At 36.7% G+C, this 18,390-nt stretch overlaps 1 protein-coding gene across 13 annotated transcripts in view; it reads right to left on the bottom strand.

The window, feature by feature from the left end:
- Positions 1-18,390, bottom strand: part of LINGO2 (leucine rich repeat and Ig domain containing 2) — a 1,171,177-nt gene that overhangs the window by 91,602 nt on the left and 1,061,185 nt on the right. The window contains exon 1 of one of the 13 annotated variants that reach the window (XM_058695159.1): positions 13,271-13,612. The exons of the other annotated variants lie outside the window; for them this stretch is intronic. The gene's annotated coding sequence lies outside the window, so the exon portion shown is untranslated. Of the gene's footprint in view, positions 1-13,270; positions 13,613-18,390 lie in introns of those variants that run through there. 13 annotated transcript variants of the gene reach the window in all.

The following is an 18,390-nucleotide window of genomic DNA, read 5'->3' as shown; positions in this document are numbered from 1 at the left end:
TGTCCATTTGGAAGAACCTCACCTTCAACTCAAGATGACATCCAAAGTAATGTAGGAGAGATGGTGTAAAACTGGTTAATAAAGATGGCTCAATAGATGAGCATAAAAACAGTTCCCCTGACTCCCTCCAAATCCTTCATGCATATTCCATTCTGGATTCTCACTGTCTCAGTAAGCTCAGGAAGGTGGATATGAGAGTTCTGAGGTGACCAGTGAGCTGGCAGAAGTAGGCTTTGGAAGAAAAGAAAAACCTGAAAACTCTTTTCCCCAATACCATGATCTCACATAAGCCATTTACCTGTCCACCTCACCTCCCTGCTCCCAACAAACAAACAAACAAACAAACAAACAAACAAACAAACAAAATCCTCCCAGATGCTATCTTGTAAAGAGGCAGAGGGAGGGAAGGAAATCTGAAATATGCTTAGATTTAACCCAATCCTGAGGAAGGAAGAGGGTTGAACTTTACTGACTCTTTCACAGACACAGGCTGTTTAAGCTAGAAAAGACTAAGACATCAATCATCAAGTTTAAGTGTTCCAACTACTTACCAGGTTGATGAGAAAATTAAATCAGCTCTAGCAATTTAAAAATATGTATTCTCTTGGCACATGTAGTTGTATCATGTAATTTGATTCCTTAATACACAATGATAAAGGGAAAAAAGAATTTAAAATTTAATGCCAAGTTAGATTATATAGCCATGTAGAACAAAGCTTTAGAAAATGGAAAAAAGATCAAGAATAATCACTATAAAATGTAAAAAATGGTTGTCTTTAGTTTTGGGATCCAAGGGTTCTATGCTTCCCTGTTTTATTTAATCATAATACTTTCATTTCATATGGAAAACATATTTTTAAACCTGGGGAATTTACCACATGGAACACATTACATTTAATAAACAATGATTGAGCACTGATGTTTCACAAGCACTGCACTAAGCACCATGGTAGATACAAAGATAGATGAGACATTGTCCCAATGCCAAAGGAATTCACAGCATGGTGGAAGAAACAAATGGGTGAGTGGCAAGGGGAATTCAACATCTATTGTGCCCTAGCTACAAGAAATTGAATTTTGCCATCTAATTCTACCCACCCTCAGAGACTTCAATTCAGTTTGATGAGGAAAAAGAAAGAGGAAAATGAGGATCATTCCTCAATGTTTCCTTCATTTACACATCTGTGCTTTCAAAAAAAATAGGTATACAATGAGGGTGCTCTATGCCTTCACTAATGGACAAAGCTTGGTATTTATGTATTGGAGACTTTCATGCATTTATTGGGATACTTGAGGTTCAAATGAAACATTTTCTTAGGGATGACATCATGAAGCCACCTATTGGATGCACCACTTAAAAATGAGGTCTGTTATTTCAAAAATTAACTTACTTTAGATGCAGTACACAACTCATCTATTCACAAATATAGTTTACTTTTGTGTGATAAACAATTAAGAGTCAAACTTTAGAGTTGTAAAGGACATTAGAGTTCATCTAGGTTAGTAGTTTTCAAACTTGAGCATTCATCAGTATCACCTGGGGGTCTTGTTAAAACAGCCTATCGGGTGCCTGTATGGCTCCGTTGGTTGGACATCGACTTTTGATTTCAGCTCAGGTCATTATCTTGCAGTTTGTGAATTTGAGCCCCATATTGGGCTTCACGCTGACAGTGCGCAGTCTGCTTGGGATTCTTTCTCTCTCTCTCTCTCTCTCTCAAAAATAAATAGTCAACTTAAAAAAAAACAAACATAGATTGCTACCTGATTGACTTCTGGGGTGGGCTCCACTCATTTGCATGCCTAACAACTGTGGTTTCTGGCTGATGTTAGCGGTCCTCAACCTACACTTTGAAATTACTCATCTACACTCTCTCTCTCTCTCTCATTCATAAATAAATAAATTAATTAATTATTTTTATTTTTTTTTCAACGTTTTTTATTTATTTTTGGGACAGAGAGAGACAGAGCATGAACGGGGGAGGGGCAGAGAGAGAGGGAGACACAGAATCGGAAACAGGCTCCAGGCTCCGAGCCATCAGCCCAGAGCCTGACGCGGGGCTCGAACTCACGGACCGCAAGATCGTGGCCTGGCTGAAGTCGGACGCTCAACCGACTGCGCCACCCAGGCGCCCCAATTAATTAATTTTAAAAAGGAGCACCTGGGTGGCTCAGTTAGTTAAGTGTCCAATTCTTGATTTTGGCTCAGGTCATGATCTCACAGACAGTCATGAGATTGAGCCCCATTTAAGATTCTCTCTCTCTTCCCCTCTCTCTACCCCTCCCCCACTCACTTTCTCAAATAAACAAACAAGTAAATTAAATAAATAAATAAATAAAATAGAAATCGCTAATCTAGATCAACTTCCTTTGTAATTTAGCAATCTTTTCCTGTAAACTTGGTCTCTGCTCAAATACCTCAAAGGAGGAGACACTCACTAAAATACAAAAAAACACCTATAAACAAAACAAGCCATGATATGAATACAAAAATACATAGTGAAATATCAATAATAAAGAAACACAGGGGAGAAGACCATCCTTGATGAAGACCATCCTTGATGAGATAATTTACTGTTCATTGCCTATTAAAGTAGCTAATAAGTTAGAAACATTGTTCTTATTGCTGGTCAAAGTGTAGGCAATCTGTTATTTTCATTTATTTAGAGTGACCATTTAATTTGATATACTACTTTTGGAAAGCAAAATTAAAGAATAAAAAAGATGAATATATTCCTATCCAGTCATTTTAGTCTCTAGAATTTCTTCTAACGACATAATTCAACAGGAACAAAAATGTATGCACAGAACAGCTATGTATGATTCCAAAAGACTAAAAAAAAGCATAAATGTCTTAGAGGAAGAGATTCAATAAAATCAACTCACTGAAATATTATGCAGTAATTAAAATAGTTATGAATACATAGCAATGTTTAAAACAACATAATCAATGAAAAAAGCAACATACATGTACTTTTGCATTTTATATCTTTAGGATATATGCTATTCTGACTGTAAAAAGGTAAATGCATGTGTATGTAAAATGGAAAATGTGGAGGTGCTAACAGAGGAGGATTATGTTTTTATTAAACTATTTAACTTAGTATTCCTTAAATTATTAGTAAACATTATTTAAAAAACTTTAAAATGTTCCCATTATAAATTAAAAATAATTTTGAATTCTCGTTCTGTCATGGACTTAGTTATCTCTTGACTGAAAATTTGTGTCTGAAAATGTGATAAATGTATATAAAATCCTTATGCACATTAGCAATGTGCAACATGGCAGCATCAAGCGCTTTGTGGCATTATCATCATCCATGTATTCACCTAGCAGATTTTTTTTGTAATTATTTTTTTTTTTTTGAGAGAGCGAGAGAGCAAGCAGGGGAGGGCAGAGGGAGAGAGAGAGAGAGAGAGAGAGAGAGAGAGAGAGAGAGAGAGAGAATCCCAAGCAGGCTTTGTGCTATCAGTGTAGAACCTGACACAGGACTCAGTCCCACGAACTGGGAGATCATGACCTGGGCCCAAACCAAGAGTTGGACACTCAAGCAACTAAGCTACCCAGGCACCCCTTAATACTAATACTCCCCACCCTGGGATAACAGTTAAAAGGATATCACTATGATAATTGGGGACATTTGAGTATGGATCATAAATAATGTTATCCTACCACTGTCAAATGCCTTATATGTACTTATGTTTTCATGGTTATGTAGAAGAGAATTGTAGGTACTCACACATACATGCTGAAATAGTTAAATAGTCGGAACAATATGCCATCGTTTGTAATTTATTTACAAATATTTATGCCATTAAAATGTTTATGTATTTATTATATAGGTCTGTGAATATATATTGAGAGAGCACTTGTGTGCATGTGGGAAAATGTTCAAATTTGGTGATTTTAGATGAAGCCTATTGTATGTTCACTTTGTTACCTTCTTCCTTCAGGTAAAATCACCAAATTTGAACATTTGTATGCTATCCTATCAGAAGAAATTGAAGAAAGGATGAAACACAGTTCTGTTTTTAGCTAACCCCTTTCTCCATGATATTCTCCATGCTTTTATTTACCTATATATAATGCTGTGTGACAACCATCATTTCAGGAGGACTTCTGGCTGTGACAGCTAGGTGAGGCACATTTCATGGTATCAGAAAAACAGACATCATCCTAACTCCAGCATTCTCAGCCAGTATAAATTTTGTTTACTCCAATGGAAAGACCAAGCCCATAAGAAAGGATACACTCAGACATTATTGGAACAAGTTCGTAACAAATATGACAAATCCTCAGTCTCCTGCAGAAAAGTTAATCTATTTTCAAAGTATCTCTCTACAGCATTCTATGTTCTTACATCTGGTCTACTGAGTATACATTATTTTTCATATCTCATTAATTCTGGAAACAATCCTAGCAACTTCCATTTGTTGAATACCCATATGCAACAGGTCTTTTGGCTATTTGCATATGTGATATTTACTTATCCAAAAATGTATTTATTAAATGAATATCACATACCAGGCACTGTTCTAGGCATTGGTGATAAAGCAGGGAACAACAGATATAAATCTCTACCTCTTAGATCTGATTATATCCTGATGATCTCACTCAAACCTCATTTTTGACCTTTAATCTTCACAGTAAACCCCAAAGGGAGTCTCGGTAAGATTTCAAACCTTGCCTACCTAGTATAACAGTTGCATTCCGATCATTCCCTTTCAAATTCCAAAGTACCATTTTTCTTCTGCAGCAGCCTCCTTCTTTCCAATAAAACAGCATCACTGGAACTTGAGGAAATTTGCAAGGTGATGTAGTGTTTTAAACAGAGTTATGATCAAGAATAAAGGTGTGCCTGTCATAGAACCATGCCATCCTCTGCCCACCTCCCCCCCCCCAAAAAAAAGGATACATAGGTTAAGAATATTTAAGAGTCTGGGATGCAGAGTTTGCACAGTGAAATGTTGAAATTCTTGCATTTAACAATAAAACTGAGTATAGAATATTCAAAGTCATAATTGCCCTGGGCACTGTAGGCATTGCCTCCAATTCCATGTGTCCTGTCTCTCATTATACAGTTTGGGTTGTCTCTTGCACTGTGGTCTCATCGCTTTGATATGCTAAGGAGCTCTGAATCAGCAGTGGGTGAATTGGGCCCAGCCAGTGTTCCAAATTTAAATTTTAATTCATTAAAGAAGCACGCAGTTCTCTGCAGTGAATTGAACAACAAAATTATGAATTCTGAAAAAGCCCAAATATATTCCTATGGCAACTTGATCTTTGACAAAGTAGGAAAGTGCTTCAAGTTTGAGAACTGCTTAATAATGAATACAACAATAATCCTCAAGAATAGAAATTTAAAGTACTAATACCAGTAATTAGAAGTAATGACTAGTTTATTAGGCTATCATTTGAACATTATTTCCGCTTCAACACAAAGCACACTGCTCACACCTCATGCATAGGAGGCAGTATCCACTGTAGGGAATTTGGGGGCTTCCACCAAGTCAAAGAGCATAGTTCTGGGACTGTTGGTTGTTACTATTGAGCGCATTATTTCACACAGACAGGCCAGGACTGGCTCTAGCACCATCTGCCAGGGAGGACACAATGCAGCCAGGAGGTCCTTCATCACCAGCACTCGACACCTAATTTTATAGCATGGATTTTTCATGTGAACTTGTGGCACAGGTCCTCAAGGATGGGACTGAGTAATCCTAGCTCTCACAGCAAGAAAGAACCTCTGCTATTCACTCCCAAGCTTTCAGACAGAAAGGGTCTCACAATGACAGATGATGAATTAAAGCCCCAAGGAGATCAAAGGTAAGTGGGAGAGACGGGACGTCTATTAGTTCTCAAATGCAATAAATTTGGCATGAAAGTGTGTCCTCACAGGAAAATACCAATTATTTGGAAATTTTATGTGTAAGTTATTTGAGCTTGCAGACACTAGATAATTCATACTGTAGTTCACTTGTATATATGCATAAATAAAAATCTGCACTCAAATTTGGTTCTGAGTCCTTTTCTGGAATACCATAGTTTGTTGCAGGTTCAGGTAGTGTTTACAATCAAGGCATTATGGCCAGTGTCAGGGGTTGCAAACTAAACCTCTAGTCTAGAGGTTCTCAACTCTCGCTGTGAGTTAGGATCACCTGGACAATTTTAAAATAAAGTCATGTCCAGACTTCAGACAAGATTCTGATATAATAGGTCTATATTGGATACTGGTATTTTTTAAAAAGCAGGGATATAAATGCTAAAGGCAGGGAATAATCTCAGCTACTTTTGATTCTCAAAGCTGATTATGTCTTCCCAGCTGGACCATAAATTGCTTGCAAATGGGATTATGGCTCCTGATTTATTATTATCAGTAATAATAATAGCAGTATTATTTTCAATAGCTAGCCCCAGGAAAGATATTCAATAAAATATAAACAACTATTAATTAACAATAGTCATGGTCAGGGGAGGGAAGGAAGGCCAAGTACTATATAGTCAGTGCTTACTATCAGTTACAGGTTGTTGAGGGTCCACTATATGCACTTCTGTATCTCTAGTAATTTGTATAGAATATGTCACAAAGTGTTTGCTATAATAAATAGATACTGAATGAGCAAGCTAATATCTACTGTAGATAAGAAAAAGAAGAAAATGAAGCTTGAAATTCCTTATCTGGGGTCACATAATTATGTGATTCAAGATAAAGCTCATCACACCAAAAAAAGCAAACTCTTTTCCAATATACCATGCTCACGAGATTTGTCCAAAGGTACTCTATGGACAACAACTTTCATAGATATCTTGCCTTTCAGAACTAGGGGAGATGTCTGATCTATTTGTAACTTCGGTTAAAATTTTATCCCCCTCCACCAGCCAATGCTATTACTTAAAAATGTAAACTTATTACAGACACCTTTTACACAGGGCAACCTTAGCCCACCTTGTGCCACTGACCCAGCATTCCCTGAAGAGCAGAAACAAGTGGTGGACCAGCAGGTAGAAAACACAATCCAGAGAATAGAATTGATAATGTTATAGAGCTGTACCTAAGTGTGATGTGGGGGCGGGGCTCTGATGGGAGAAGGGAGGAGACTGTAATAGAACTCAAGGTGCCCATGTTCCGAGATGCACTGGTGACCTTTTCCTTTCATGTACTTATCAGGCTGGTAAGAGAAATGCTGACCACAAGAGAAGCATGAGAGACAAATTCATGGAGAATCTAGGATCTTCTCTCACCTTCTTTTCCTCTCAGTTGAGCTAGAGGAACTGTGGTTGCATCTCAGTCTTTCCTTGTGACTTTGCATTTTTGCTGGTTTGGCTGTTTTTAGCATTTTTACTTAGAGGCACCAGAAGGTGTCAAAAGGTCATTAGTAATTGATCAGAAGACAGACATTTGGTAAGACCTGCCTTGGTCTCGCTGTGTTACTGCCACACCCACATGCATATACACCGACTTCTTCCTGTCTATACCTTAACTGACACACAATATGTTATGAATTTTAGAGAATTAATATATGTTATATTTATTGGATGAAGTTTGAAGTTCTATAGCCAATATTTATCAAGCTTTTAGAAACAGGAAACTTAAAATTCTTATCAGTGCTTCTTTTTATTCCTACCTCTAAAGTAAAGAAGGAGTAGCAATGATTTGAGTTTGTCTTTCTTTTGGTGAACAGTGACTCTCCTAATAAATAGAAAATTATAGTAAATAGATTTATAAGTAAAAACCAAAAAAGCATATTGATATTATCCATGGGTATCAAGTCATAAATAGAGATGATTATATTATAAATTATGATTTCCAAGGTTTTTTAAGTGTTAAGTTTTTACACTTACATCTAAGTCTTTGTTTTTTAATACTGTTATTTTATAAATATAGCCTTTCAACTATCTGAACACTATTTTCACACATTCTTCAGTCTTTCCCACTTGCCTAAGGTTACAATATTATATAAATGAGAGATTCCTTTCTATTTTTCTAAAATGTCAACACCTTTCACATAGGCTTTACTAAAACTTAATTTGCTTTCTGATGAAAACAAACCTTCCCTCCACCTCCCTGAAATAAACCTTAACAATAAAATGCGTAGCCTCCCAGAGGGAAGGTAGATTTTAATCAAGAATTTCTAGAAATCATAGTATGCTTTACTTACAGAATGCATTTCAAAGCAAAATGCTGAAAACTCTTTTCTTCTTTTCCTTATGATTTATCCTCCTGTATGAATTGGCTTTATTTCTTACATTCTTGCAGGTTTAATTCCTTATGACAGAAAAGATCTCAAATTCTCTTCCTTTTCCCTGTAGTCACATGGTCTTCTCCTCTGTTTTTAAGTGGCTTGATAGCATCCTGATAGAGAAGGAAGGCATAGGTGGTGGAGAAGGGCTGCTCAGAGGAGTAAGTCCCAGACATGGACTCTGAATGGATCGTACGCCTTTCCCATTTCTTTCATGCTCAATATTGCATCTCTGTTGGGTCTCAAGACATTTATGTCAAGTCTATACGCATAAAGCATAAGAACTTAGAAAAGGAAGAAGGCCCAGCTGTAATCAAGGGTGAAGTACTTTTGTGGCTTCCACACTGAATTGGACTCTTCACTGGAACATTAAGGGCTTCAATACATTTTCTCATCATTTTTCATTACTATCATGGACTTGCATAAAAAAAAAAAACTAGGCTTGCTTTTAAGTTAGGTTTTCATGGAAGAAAAAACTGAATTCTTCTTTGTTAACCATCTGCTATGTTACTTTAAAAATTTATCTTTTTTTAAGAGATATATTCTGAAAATTCAGTATCTTTTAAAATTTTAAATAGCTTTCTTTAGTCCTATTTGAAGCCTTTGGTCATAATTTGAGTAAGTCTTGCTTCATCTATGTGGTCACAACCTATATTGGTTTCAGAGTAGGATATGACAACTGTGAAGAGTTTATGTTTTCATCCTAAGCACTCTTTCCATGGGAAAATTACCCTTCCCACATCCTTTGATAAATATGCAGAGTTCATGTGGTTCATCTAATCTCCTTCCCATCCAGTGATGCTCCAGTGATTTGCATATAACCCAGACCTGACTGGACAACTCTGCTCCTGGCAAAGTGATCAGCCTAAGCCAATCAGTCAATGGCAGGATCTATCAAGGAAAATATATTTTGGGATCTGCTGCTCTAAGAATGATCTTGAAGCTGACACCAGCCATTCTGTTGGTGTATGGAGAAGAACCAGGGTCCATGGTTAAGCTTATTTGAGTTGTATTTTTGTCACTTGCAACTCCAAAGATTTATACAGAAAGTTGATATGCTGGCATTTCTTTTGCAGTGAAGTGTCATACTATCTTTAGCATCTTCACACTCAGCCCATTATTTTTTTATAGAATGACAGGAATGGATATGACCTTAGATTAAAATGCTACATTGTTTTTACAAAAATACTATGTTATATTAGATGTTAAGAGACTGTCTTAATTTAGGTTAATCTTAGAAGCACTTTCCATAGAGAACCCTATATAAAATGACTCCAGAGCACTATGAAATACAATTAAAATCTACAGGTTGATATAATGTTTGCTATTCTACTTTTGAAGTTACAAGTGTTATACTTACAAATGGGGTAATTGATAATTCATTACCAAAAAAGTCTACATTAAACCAACTTGTTCTTTTCTATCCTGATAAGGTATTGGATACACTAATTTTTTCCAAAGTCTTTGTTCAGAGGAAATATATTCCCAAAGAAATACATTCCATGCCTAACTCATTTCAGAATCATCAAGCTAAGCAAGGTTAAGCTTTTCTTAGTTGTTATTTGCAGGACTTCTCAAAACTCTATGTTAATGGATACTGTCAATCTACAAAAAGGAGACAGTATTCAACCTTTCTTAATATTATTTAACCATGGAATCATTTGTCACTAAGCATTGTCAGGGACTAGTGTTCTACAAGATACACTTTGGGAAATTCCAGTCCATATTGTTAAAATGGGCCTTGTACACAGTGCTTGCCAGTTAACAAGGCATATTAAGAGAACCGTCCAAGTGAAAAAGAGATCTCTCTTCTTTATGTAATTTATAAAGCAGTAGGGTTGAGAATCCAGAATAAAAGGATGTGAACACCAGATCTCCCACTTACTAACTGCTCATTGAGACTGTGGTCAATAGATATTTTCTGTGAACAACAAATAGAATCTTCTCTCTTCCCAGGCTCTTCTTCTCCTACTTTTACCTGAAGTTAATTCCTTATTCTTCAAGAGAAAGCTCAATCATTGCCAACCTTCCCTAATGCCCTCTCTGTTCCTATGTACTGTTACATCATAAGACATACCACACTGCATCTTGACCCCTATTATGCTTTGAGCTATCTTAAAGCAAAAAAAATGATTTGGTCATTTTTATATCTCTGGAGATAAGCATAATTCCTGACATTTAGGCAGTTCTCAATAAACAGCTCTACCAATTCAAAAATCATCCCTCTTAGCTGTTTATGTTTGCTAATGAAGAACTCCAGCTGCTAGTTGATATTAAAAGCCTTAATAGGTCAAAATATTTGATGCTTTCATCACTAAAATCTATTCCAGTAGACTCCAACATTGGTTGCTCTCACTAACGGTGGGAGTGAAGGTGTGCAATACAATCACTACCATGCCAAAAGAAAATAGAATTTATATTCATACATTTTTTTCTAATTAAGAAAAACTTTACAGCTATCTAAAATACTCATTGTCTTCCATACACAGTCTATCTTGCAAAAGGTACTCAAAGTAGTTTAAGGCAAGAGAGGAAGTGCTACCATACATAGGTATAAAAGTGATGACCTAATTCAATCCTGGTTTTTCAACATACTGCAGTTGCTTAATTTAAGTTCAAAGTTTCTATTCCTGGGCTTAAACTACATGTCACAAAATAGATAAATGGCTTTCAAAAACACTCTGCCAGCAAACCACAGTTTATACAGCAGAAATAAAAATTATACAAACACAGATGAACTATAGGCAAACTGCAAAATAGACTTTCCTGTAATTTTTAATATAGCCTTCCAGCCAATTTACAAAGTCAACACAGTAAGTCTAATTAGGAAAAAAAAATCCAAATTTATCAAGGAATTTTAAAATATGGACTTTTTAAAATGTAATAGATTGGCTGAGATTAGCTGATGGGATGAAGACACTGCAATTCCTAAGACATTAAAAAATACACCTTATTCAATGTAATGTAATCTACTATTAAACATTTACATTTTCCTAGGTATGTTTTATATATATATATATATATATATATATATATATACACACATATATATGTGTATATATATACATGTATAATAGTTATATATACATATATAATAGTTATATATATTTACTATATTTTAATACATATTGTTAGTATATGATTTGTGTAATTATGAGTTTTATATATAGTTTATTTCTTAAGCACTGGGAGTAAGTGGGATGAGTTGGGGGCATGAAAGGGCATAAAGGTATTCTGTATCACTGCCAGAAAGTCTTAAGACCAATGCTTTGTTGGAACTTCCCAGAGGGACAGGCTTGATAGTGCTCAGATGTTTAAACATTACAGACACAGATAAAAAAAAAAAAAAAACTTATACTGGAAGAGAGAGGTCAGATACCAGATTCAGATGTGAAGCTGATACAGCTTGCCAGATTCCCATGGAATGCAGTCCTTAGTATTACTCTGTATTGCTACAGGATTGATAACTACCTTCTGCTCTTCCTCTTTTTCTATTCAAAGATTTCATTGAGGAATCAGTATATTCCATTTCAGGGCCATATGTTCATCAATATCCAGTTCTAGCACCATGTGTCCTAATATATAATACGTATATGTACTTACACACATACATGCATTATACATATATAATTACATATATACATATATATAAAATTTCTAAATGTACTTTTTTGAATAACAGCTTTACTGACATAATTTACATATAATACAATGCACCTATTTTAAATGTACAATTCAATGGTTTTTAGGGTGTTCATAGGGTTGTGCAATCATCACCACACTTTCATCAATTCCCCAAAAAGTCCTGTACTCATTAGCAGTCACTCTGGCAACCAGTCATCTACTTTCTGTCTCTACAGATTTGCCTGTTCTGGACATTTCACATGCCTAATATATTTCCAGTATTACCTTTACTCCTAATGCTACAATTGATTTCTACCCACATCAGATGGACATAACTTTCTCTGACATTTTTCTTGCTCTGATAGAAAGGTATCATAGAGGCAAGGCAAAAAGCCTCAGTATCAGGTTAGTTTCTGGAAAAATATAGAAATTGCTAAATACAGCTAGGAACAATTCATACTTTTTTGTTTGTATGTATAGAAATGGAGGAATATAATAAAATGTCATCCATCATTACAGATTCTTTTGTTTTTAAGGCTTACACATTACACTTGATTGTTAATGCTTAATACATTTGGAACATTTTTTTCTGGACTATGCATATTTTTTAATCCTGCCAGTCTTTCATTTACATAGTATTAATTGGGCCATGTAATATATGGCAGTTGCTCCGTGTGATTTTTACAATAATCCTATGGCAGAAAGTAGGTCAGTATAATTATCCACATTTTAAAGTAAGGAAATTGAGACTAGAAGTAAAGTAAATGCTCCAATCATACAACTAATACAAGGAAGAAATAAGAACTGAATTTAGGTCTTCACACTCTATCATGTGCACTTCCCACCACATTACATTTTCTACAAGCAAACCACCATAGTCCTGACATAAAGACTGTGTAAGAGCTAACTCCATAGACAACTTTAGGAAAAGACCATTTTCCTAAGTTACGTACGATTATAGTTCGGACATTTCTACATGCAACAGAAAGATTTCATTTTAAGTGCTATTGTGGGTCTGGGCATAAAGCCTTATATAAAAAAAAAAAAAAGAAAAAGAAAAAGAAAATCCCTTTTCTGGTCTGCTGTCTTCTCCAATGGCCCCAAACACAGAAAGGCTTAGATATTTGAGCTCTAGAATTCACCATTTCCTCATCCACACCTCAGTACACAATATTCTCTACTAGTTATTAAATCCCAGTGGGTTTGTTGCAAAAAAAAAAAAAAAGAAAGAAAAGAAAAACATGAGACAAAAACTAATGTGCGATCATTTTACACAAAGATTCTTAAGCTAGGAATTCAGTAGGGGGAAAAAAACCACAAAGGGAAGAGAACTGGCAGATTACAAGGTCAGCCCCCATTGGCCACAGCAGTGGCATAACAACATCAGAGCAATGTCTAATCACCTTACCAATCATTGTGGTCTCTTGCTGTGTCTAATATAGTGTCTCAGGGTAGACTGCCGCTCTTCTAGCTTTTAAGTGCCTTCAGCTTGAAGACACCGACATTTCCATGAGGTGTACATATTTAACCTGGGGCTGGAATCATCTTCTGCAGTCAACAGGCTGCCTATATGCAGGCTAGGTTTCCAGAATCCATTGGCACAAGTCCTCTGAGGCAAAACAGGGCTAAGCCAGGTAGGCCTGTAGTGATGGATCAGCTGGGCTTGTCTTGGTACAGTAACCTAATAAACTCCAACTGTGGAAGGCACCACTGGTTCTGCGAAACCCGACTGTTCATAGTAACAGGACTTTTTCAAAGGCAGTTGGTGAGAAATTCAAGTGGTCCTGTCTGCTAGTAATATCCGGGGCACTACCTCATCCATTTAATTAACCCCCAGAGAGCTAGCTAAGGAACTGTTCTGATCACAAAATAATGGGTCCATCAGGCACAATTAGTACCCAAGTGAAACATGGCAGTTTGCATGAAAACGACTGAAGTAAACAATACTAGGCCTTGAAAGGGGCTGTCTTCCTAATTAACCCTTAGAGGGCTAATCTGTTTGCCAGAACAAAACCTAATGTCATGCCTTTGCCAATTGGCATGCTAGGGAAATAGTTTTTGCATCAGATCTTGCTAGGCATGGCACTGGCAGGTGGAAATGCCTAATCCCTAAAGACTTACACCATGGAACACGTGTAAGACACACAGGGCTTCATGAATTTATCAAGCAGTGATTTGCTAAGGCATTAATGGATATATTATAAAGAATGAATCCTAGAAAGAGTCTTAGAAAAATCCCAATTCTTGGAAACATTGCATTCATACTCTTGCTACTTGAGAGCAAGACTTCTTTTTTTCTGATAGTTCCATAGAACCTAGCATAATGCCCTGCATGCAGGACATGCACAGACTCAGTTGTGGGTGTGGTTTGATTCAGAGTGATATTGGGAAAGAGAAAAACTAGTGGTTTTTCTGGACTCTAAGTAAAATAAACCAATCACTGTTTCAAGATCAATTTTAATCATCACATTTTTATTCTGAATTCTGATGAGACTTTGTATTTGTTCTTTCACTGCCATTTCTTTAGCCCCTAGAGCAGTGCCTGATATAAAGCAGGTGCTTTCTAAAATATTTGTTGAATAAGGATATGAATGGCTTAAGAAGGGGTTACTGTGAATGAGATGGTGGGTGGGCAGCAATCACCCAAAAACACAAGTTTAAGAGCTGAGTGATAGAAAGGGCAATGATTTATATTTTATGTGGTAGGGTTTTTATTACCTTTACATACATGTATGATCTAAAGTATCTTCTTATTTTCAAATTATACATCTTCTAAAAGTCCAAGGTGGTCAGATTAAAGATGGTGGTTACTATTTTTAAAAAGGGGGGGGGCACCTGGGTGGCTCAATCGGTTGAGTATCCCACTTCAGCTCAGGTCATGATCTCGCAGTCAGTGAGTTCGAGCCCCACATTGGGCTCTGTGCTGACAGCTCAGAGCCTGGAGCCTGTTCTGGATTCTGTCTCCCTCTCTCTCTGTCCCTCCCCCATTCATGCTCTGTTCTGTCTCTCAAAATGAATAAACATTAAAAAAATTAAAAAAAAAAAAGATGGCGGTTCCTAACTGAAGCAAAACTCCTCCATTAATCCTCAGGTTTTAAGTCTTCCAGGGGCCGGCATGTGTTGGATGCAGTATGATGTGATGGTAAAATGAAGCCCATTTGGATCCAAAGACCCTAACTTTGAACAGGGACTTTGCCAAAATTCTCCTATGTAAACATCTTTTATGTCCCTAAACCAAAGTTACCTTACCTATGAGAGTAATAGTACTCACCTTTATCTTCATGTAAAGGACTCATAATTGGTAGTGGTGATGATAATGATTACAATAGTGATTATAATGATAAACTTTTAATTCTGATGAATAAGAAAATTATGACAGCAGCTCAAAAATTAAGCAGAGCCATACTCAATTGTTCACAGGTACAGGAAAGAACTTTGATTCAGTTATACACATGTGCACACACAGTTCCGTGCAGTAATGTTCTGGATAGAGATCTTGGGTATGTTTACCCAGAATAAAAGTAGCCAAAGAGGTTCTTTTGTGGCTTCTTCTATACCCAGAACAGCGTATCGGAGAGGTGTGTCCTGTACCAGGATGCAGCAGCCAGATTTGTTCAAAACCTCTGCTGACATTCATTGTGGCAGAACCGGCACCCTGTGACATTATTTTAACTAATCTTTAAGCAAATGAAACTTACTGACTGGATACCAAAGGACAGCCTCAATTTTCTTCATAATTTTGATTATCAGATCAGCTAAGCACATATCAGATTCTCAATATGTTTGTCATCAGGAGGAGAGAACAAAGTCTGAGAAATATAACTAGTTGGCTTATATTTCACTTGGGCAAAGGAATACCAACAATCCTGGCTTTTATTTGTTTGTTAATCACAATTATTTAGATCTATGCTGTGGCACCATGGCTAGCTATCACAGTAAGAAGTCATGATCTTATGCTTAAAGGAAAAGCTTCTCAGTTGGGCTCCTTGCTCCTTGTGGTCCTAAAATTGTATCATGACCTCAGTCAGTCCCTTTGGGGCTTCCTAGATGGAAACCTTAGCTAGGAGAATAGGAATGCTCCTGAGGACTGATCCAGGTCCCTTTCCACACTACACTTAAAGTCCCGAGCTTAGTCTCCTCTTATTGAACTGCCATCGAATGACAAGATTTACAGGGAGGGAAATGTATTCCACTCCAGGAAAAAAAGTATCTTCTGTTCTTCCTCCAAGTCTGACTTAACAAGATCTTTAAAAAAATAGAAGGGGTCTTAAAGAAACCTATCTGGCTTCTGCATACCAAATTTGCTCTAAATTCCTGGGAGTCAGGTTAGGCTGTCAATATAATCTGAGCCATCATGTGCTATTCATGCTTCTCTGAGGTCATCAATGTCTTTGCTTGCTATTGTTACTATTCTACAAAAGAATGGTGCTTAGTGAAGTAATTTCTTCTTAACTTCTACCATGTGCCTTCTATAGACTACATTCAAAAGCCTATTTTAAAATTCTATACCTCATCACCATCCTTCCTTTAGAAACTTAAATGCAATCTAGACCTCCCTACCTATATTGTTTTTTTAATAACTTACTCACTTAATAACTAGTATGTACAGATAAGGAATATGCACCTCAGTCCTCTTATTCTATGCCAGCACTGAAAGTTCCACAGATGCAGGATCACACACCTCCTTTTTTTTATGATTTATAAGCATAAAACATTTTGTAGTAACGGGCCATTTAAAAATCCATGTGAAAAATTATCCATCAGCAACACAGGTACCCTGTCAATCTGATCTCCAGGGACCCATTTTTAAATTGCACCTGTAAAATAAGTTGCCAATAAGAATACTGTACGTTTACCAAAATTTACATTAAAGGGTATAAGATTTCATAAAATCTCAGATATTATCATTACTGCATTGAATGTGATAATAAGAGAAACTAGGTCTCACTGACAATAAAACCTATGGTATTTGAAAACAAGAGGGCTCAGATCTTTGGGCTTTAATGCAAAGAGGTCCCTATCTGCAGTTATTAGATGTGTGTTGGAAACCTAGTTGTGCTATCAGCAAGCTGTGTGACCCTGGACGATTTCCTTTGCCTCTGTGGAACAGTTTCTTCCCTGCCAAACATGGCCCACAGGATTGTTGTGTGGTCTGAGAAATTAACACCTCATTAAATTCTAGGATGCTAGGAATTTCTAGATCCTAAGTAAATCTTGGGTAAGAACGTTAATTTTGAGAAACAAAGGATGTGGCACAAACCATGAATCTTTAATGACAAGCTATTACTAATAATACCTCACATTTTATTGACAATAGTTTATAAGTCATTCATCAACACATAAACTTTCTTGGTCATCACCACCATGCCAGGAGGCAGACATGTTGGGCATTTTAATCTTCATTTTATAGATAAGACAGTAGATAGTGAGAGAGTTAAAGTGACTTGCCCAAAGGTACCTGCTGAGATTTCAGTCTCTTAATACACAGTTTAATTCTTTCCATTTTGCCCTGAATGTAGGAGAAAGCTGATCTTAGGAAATACACTCAGTAAAGTTATAGCACAACACTTTTAAGCATCAACTAATTCTTTGAAATGGCTGAAGCCTGTGTCACCTCCGGAGTGCCTTTATTTACCTTCTGATTGAATCCCTAAATTGCCCAGACTTCACCAAAACCTATCTTTTCCTTCTTACACATGCATGCTTTACCTCAGACTGCCATACAGAATACTACAGATTGGGTGGCTTAAACACCAGAAATTTATCACAGTTTTGGAGACTGAGAGGCCTAAGATCAAGGGGCTGGCAAGGTAGACTTTATCCTGAGCCCTTTTCTCTTACCTTGCTGGTGGCTGCTGTCTCCCTATGTGCTCATGTGTCTTGTGTGTGCCCCACATGAGGTGACATGGGGGAGGGAGGAGCTATTTCTCATGTCTTTTTTTATAAAGGATAAACCCCATCAGGAAAGCTCCACCCTCATAACCTCATCTAACCCTAATTCTCTTCCAAAGACCCCATCCCTAAATCCCATCATGTTGGGAATTAGAACTTCAACATATGAATTTTAGTGGGAGCACATAAATTATACAACACATACAGTTAGTCTATAATACACACATTCGGTCTATAATACATTCATTCATTCAACAGTAATCATTATGGGCTTACGTGTAATAACCTGTACTCATTTACTAGTGAACAAACAAGTTCTTTTCCAGAGATATCACACTTATTATATCTTCAAAAACAATTCTGTTATGTGAGTAAAGCAAAAATCTTATTACCATCTTATAGACGAAGCTGAGTCCCAGAAGGAAAATCAGTTTTGAGCTTTTAAAAAAAAATTTTTTTTAAACATTTGTTCAGGTTTGAGAGGCAGAGAGAGACACAGCATCAGCAGGGGAGGGCAGAGAGAGAAGGAGACACAGAATCTGAAGCAGGCTCCAGGCTCTGAGCTGTCAGCACAGAGTACGACACGGGGCTTGAACTGATGAACCATGACATCATGACCTGAGCCAAAGTTGGACG

This window comes from Neofelis nebulosa, chromosome 12 (assembly GCF_028018385.1).
Source record: "Neofelis nebulosa isolate mNeoNeb1 chromosome 12, mNeoNeb1.pri, whole genome shotgun sequence".
NCBI classification, from domain to species: Eukaryota; Metazoa; Chordata; class Mammalia; order Carnivora; family Felidae; genus Neofelis; species Neofelis nebulosa.
The sequence above is the reverse complement of the archived record's forward strand: the minus strand, read 5'-3'. Positions and strand labels throughout refer to the sequence as shown.